The sequence below is a fragment of the Arachis duranensis genome, unplaced genomic scaffold (genome assembly GCF_000817695.3).
Source record: "Arachis duranensis cultivar V14167 unplaced genomic scaffold, aradu.V14167.gnm2.J7QH unplaced_Scaffold_354584, whole genome shotgun sequence".
In the NCBI taxonomy this organism is placed as follows: domain Eukaryota; kingdom Viridiplantae; phylum Streptophyta; class Magnoliopsida; order Fabales; family Fabaceae; genus Arachis; species Arachis duranensis.
In genome coordinates this window covers 22,097-27,627 of record NW_026264910.1, presented here as the reverse complement: position 1 = coordinate 27,627, position 5,531 = coordinate 22,097, and the positions used below count along the sequence as shown (strand labels likewise).

At 35.2% G+C, this 5,531-nt stretch overlaps 1 non-coding gene across 1 annotated transcript; it reads right to left on the bottom strand.

Annotated features, from left to right (window-relative positions):
• Positions 1–3,503: 3,503 nt before the first annotated feature.
• Positions 3,504–3,611, bottom strand: LOC127744430 (small nucleolar RNA R71). Its single transcript, XR_008005419.1, has one exon. It is a non-coding gene; the product is annotated as a small nucleolar RNA R71 (small nucleolar RNA).
• Positions 3,612–5,531: the final 1,920 nt, after the last annotated feature.

Genomic DNA, 5,531 nt, shown 5'->3' with positions numbered 1-5,531 from the left:
AAGTAACAAACTTCAAATTTTTGAATCAATCACATTAATTGTTAGCTAATTTTCGAAAATATGATATAGAGATAAGAAAAATATTTTGAAAAATATTTTAAAAAAGATTTTTGGAATTTTTTTTTTGATTTTTGAAATTTTAAAGATGAGAGAGAAAAACATAAAAATGACCCAAAATATAAAAATTTTGGATCAAACACATAATGCATGCAAGAACACTATGAATGTCAAGATGAACACCAAGAACACTTTGAAGATCATGATGAACATCAAGAACATGATTTTGAAAAACTTTTGATGCAAAGAAAACATGCAAGACACCAAACTTAGAAATTTTTTATGCTTGGAAAATATGAATGCAAAAATGCACATGAAAAACAACAAAAGACACAAAACAAGAAATCATCAAGTTCAAACAAGAAGACTTGTCAAGAACAACTTGAAGATCATGAAGAACACTATGAATGCATGGAGTTTTCGAAAATTTAATGCATAAATTTTAAAAGCATGCAATTGACACCAAACTTAAAAATTGACTCAAGACTCAAACAAGAACACAAAATATTTTTGATTTTTATGATTTTATTAATTTTTTGAATTTTTATTAATTTTTTGAAAATATTTTTGGAAAAACGAAAAAGAAAAGAAAAATTTTGAAAAAGTTTTTGAAAAGAAAATTACCTAATCCGAGCAACAAGATGAACCGTCAGTTGTCCATACTCGAACAATCCCCGGCAACGGAGCCAAAAACTTGGTGGACGAAATTGTGATCCTCAAAGTTGGTCTCTTTGTATTTGTATGAAATCAAAAATACCCCAAAGAGATCATGGTGTGATGAATTGGGATCTTAATAATCCCTGGTGTGATCAAAACTCCGTTCAACTTAACCAGCAAGTGTACTGGGTCATCTAAGTAATACCTTACGTGAGTAAGGGTCGATCCCACAGAGATTGTTGGTATGAAGCAAGCTATGGTCACCTTGTAAATCTCAGTTAGGCAGATTAAATTGGTTTATGATAAGTTCGAAAATTAATAATAACAATGGCTACATCCCATCCTCTCAGTGAAAATGGTCCTATGCTCTGTCACAGCACGGCTAATCATCTGTCGGTTCTCAATCAGGCTGGAATAGAATCCCTTGATTCTTTTGCGTTTGTCATCACGCCCAGCCTTCAGGAGTTTGAAGCTCATCACAGTCATTCAATCCCAGAATCCTACTCGGAATGCCGCCATTTATCTAGCTTATACCACGAAGATTCTGTTGGGGAATCTAAGAGATATGCGCCCGGCCTAAGAGTAGAACGGAAGTGGTTGTCAGTCACGCGCGTTCATAGGTGAGAATGATGATGAGTGTCATGAATCATCACATTCACCAAAGTTAAGTGTAACGTATATCTTGGAATAAGAATAGAAGAGAATTGAATAGAAAGTAATAATAATTGTATTGAAACTTGAGGTACAGCAGAGCTCCACACCCTTAATCTATGGTGTGCAGAAACTCCACCGTTGAAAATACATAAGTGAAAGGTTCAGGCATGGCCGAATGGCCAGCCCCCTGAATGATCAAGAGACCAAATGATCAAAGACTGCAAAGTCAAAAGATTAAACTGTCAAAAGATGTCTAATACAATAGTAACTTATCCTATTTATACTAGACTAGCTACTAGGGTTTACATAAGTAATTGATGCATAAATCCACTTCCGGGGCCCACTTGGTGTATGCTTGGGTTGAGCTTGATCTATCCACGAGCTGAGGCTTTTATTGGAGTTGAACGCCAAGTTATAACATGTTTTGGGCGTTCAACTCCGGATCATGACGTGTTTCTGACGTTTAACTCCAGACAGCAGCATGTACTTGGCGTTCAACGCCAAGTTACATCGTTAATTTCCGAATAAAGTATGGACTATTATATATTGCTGGAAAGATCTAGATGTCTACTTTCCAACGCTGTTGAGAGCGCGCCATTTGAAGTTCTGTAACTCCAGAAAATCCATTTCGAGTGTAGGGAGGTCAGATTCCAACAGCATCAGCAGTCCTTTTGTCAGCCTTTTTCAGAGTTTTGCTCTAGTCCCTCAATTTCAGCCAGAAATTACCTGAAATCACAGAAAAACACACAAAATCATAGTAAAGTCCAAAAATGTGAATTTAACATAAAAACTAATGAAAACATCCCTAAAAGTAGCTTGAACTTACTAAAAACTACCTAAAAACAATGCCAAAAAGCGTATAAATTATCCGCTCATCACGCCCCCATTCCCTATGTTAGAGTTCACGTTAGTATAACTAACGTGACTCCTAACGTGGGCATGTATAAGCTTCAAGAGCGTTAGTGACACTTACCTTTGTCACTAACGCTCCAAACACCCCTCCATCCCACGTTAGAGTTCACGTTAATTAGATTAACGTGGTCACTAACGTGGTAGTGATTGCCATTGCCAATGTTAGTGACAAAGGTGAGTGTCACTAACGTTGGCTTATCATGCTTAGGTCCACGTTATCTCTCACGTTAGTGATCATAACGTGACCACTAACATGGGCACTCTTGGGTTGGTCCAACGTTAGTGATAAAGGTGAGTGTCACTAACGTTGATGGTTGGTTCTTCATCTCACGTTAGAGTTCACGTTAATTGGATTAATGTGGCTTCATTGTGCCTTTGTGGAATGTTAGTGGCAATCACTTTTACCACTAACGTTGGAGCTCCTCTTCCTCCTCTACGTTAGCTATCACGTTAATGTAGTTAATGTGGCAACTAACGTGGGCTATGATGGCTTCGAAGGCGTTATTGGCGATCACTTTTTCCATTAACGCTACAAGCTTGTCCCCATTCCACGTTAGTGGTCACGTTAATTAGATTAGCGTGCCTGCTAACGTGGTTCCTTCTTACTTCCATTGTCCTGAAATCAAGCAATTAGAGTGCATCAAAGCTCTGTTCCAAGTCATGAGATTATGCATCATCAATTATATCATTCAATTCTTGCCTAATCCTCATGAAATCATGTAAAGTTCACAATAATTGCTTGAATCAAGGTGTAAGTGTATTTTCATCCAAAACTTGCTTATTTACTAAGACAATGCATGAAACTACCCTAAAACAGTAAAGAAAATGTCAGTGAAACTGGCCAAGATGCCCTGGCATCAGTGATAGTCTCTTACATTAATCTAAACCCAAGCAACTATGGTAGCAGCATTCAAAAGCCAACTATCCATGCTAATAATTTCGAATTTAAGCCTCAGCTCATCACACTCATTCAAAACAATTATTCCTTCGGAGGAAGTGCCCAAGAAGACCCGAATGAGCATCTCACTACATTCCTAAGGATCTGTGATATAGTGAAATTAAATGGAGTTCATCATGATGCCTACAGATTGCTTCTGCTTTCATTTTCTTTGAAGGACAAAGCATCCAAATGGCTGGAATCATTTCACAAGGAAAGCTTGACAACCTGGGAAGATGTGATGAATAGATTCTTAGCAAGGTTCTACCCTCCTCAAAGAGTGAATAGACTGAGAACTGAGGTGTAAACATTCAGATAGCAGGATGGTGAAACCTTATATGAAGCCTGGGAAAAATTCAAAGATCTGACAAGGAAATGCCCCATTGATATGTTTAATGAGTGGGTACAACTGCACATCTTTTATGAAGTGGGGGAATGCATCCATTCATAAAAGAAGCTGATAATTCATAATTTTAGGTTTTTAGATGTAGCTTTTAGAGAGAGAGGCTCTCTCCTCTCTCTTAGGATTTAGGGTTAGGATTAGGATTTCTTCGTCTTTTCAATTCCAGGTTTAATATTCCTTTACTTTACTTTATGTTTTCTTCTACTTTTATTTATTCCATTACTTTAGTTGATTACTTGATGTTGCCAATTTGTTTATAGATTCCTATATTCAATCTAACTTTCTATTTAATATAATTCGAGGTATTTCAGATATATGATTTTTATTTAGCTTTCTATATTGTTGGCTTTGGTTGAGTAATTAGAGACTCCTGAGTTATTAAACTCTTTTGTTGATTGATAATTGGAAGTTGCGAGTTGACTTGAATTCCACTAACTCTAATATTTTTTTGGGAATTGACTAGGACTTGAGGATTCATATTGATTTATTCACTTAACTTGCCTTCATAGTTAGAGGTTGACTAAGTGAGAGCAATAAACAATTCTCATCACACCTGATAAGGATAACTAGGATAGGACTTCTAATTTTCATACATTGCCAAGAGTTTTCTTAATTATTAATTTATTTTTCTTGTCATTTAAATTACTTGTTCCTTATTTCAAAACCCCAAAATAAAATATATCTTTTTCCATAACCAATAATAAAACACACCTCCCTGCAATTCCTTGAGAAGACGACCCTAGCTTTGAATACTTCGGTTATAAATTTTATTAGGTTTTGTTACTTGTGACAACTAAACTTTTGTACGAAAGAATTATCTGTTGGTTTAGAAACTATACTTACAACGTGATTATATATTTTTAAATTTCTTTACCTGCAGAAATCCGATCGTCAAAATGGCACCGTTGCCGGGGAATTGCAAACGTGTGCCTTATTATTGGTTATTGTAAATATTTTTCTTGTTTATTTTCTTTGCTTTGATCTAAAAAATTTAAGTTTGGTGTCATTTTATTGTTTTTCTCTTTCCTCATTAATTTCAAAAATATTTTTCTCTTTATTTTAATTGATTTTTTCAAAAATTACAAAAAAAAATTCAGATTTTTATTTTAAATTTTTTATCTTATCTTATCTTAGTTTTAAATTTCAAAATTCAAATATTTTTCAAAAATCATATCTTTTTCAAAACTTATCTTATCTTTTTTCAAAATCAAAATTTCAAATTTCAATATTTAGAATTCCAAAATTCAAAATTCAAATTTCAAAATTTAAATTTAAAATTTTAAAAATCAAACCTTTTCAAAATTTAAACATTTTTCAAATCTTTATCTTATATTGTTGTCAGTGATTCTAGTTTTAGGAGTTAATTTTCATTAATTTTTATTAGTTTTTATTTTCTTTAACTACTATGAATTCTCACCCCTCTGGTTTCAAGTTTGGTTCCAATGTTGTTGTAGGGAATGGAAGCTATAACAGGAATATGCATCAAGGTCAAAACAATCAAAGATGGATGGAGCCACGAGGATCTGATCAACCCTTTAGGCAACAACACCTTCCAAAATACCATGGACAACGACCATTCTACAATGCATGCCAAGACAATAGTTATGGTGAAGCTCTTTGTGACAACCAACCTCCATCAAATTACTATGGTCAAGAGCCATTCCAGGGAGCGTACCAAGATGATGAATATGGTGGACCCCCTGGTAATTACCAGCAAGCCCCACCATATGCTTATGAATCACCTCCCCAACACACCTTTGAACCACCATACTCACAAGTCCCCTACTACCAAACACCCTCATCTGATCCTCCATATCAATCACCCTATGAGCCATATGAAACATACATAGACCCATCGCAATTCCAACCCATTTACTCCCAAGGACCACCACTTCCATATACACCACATCC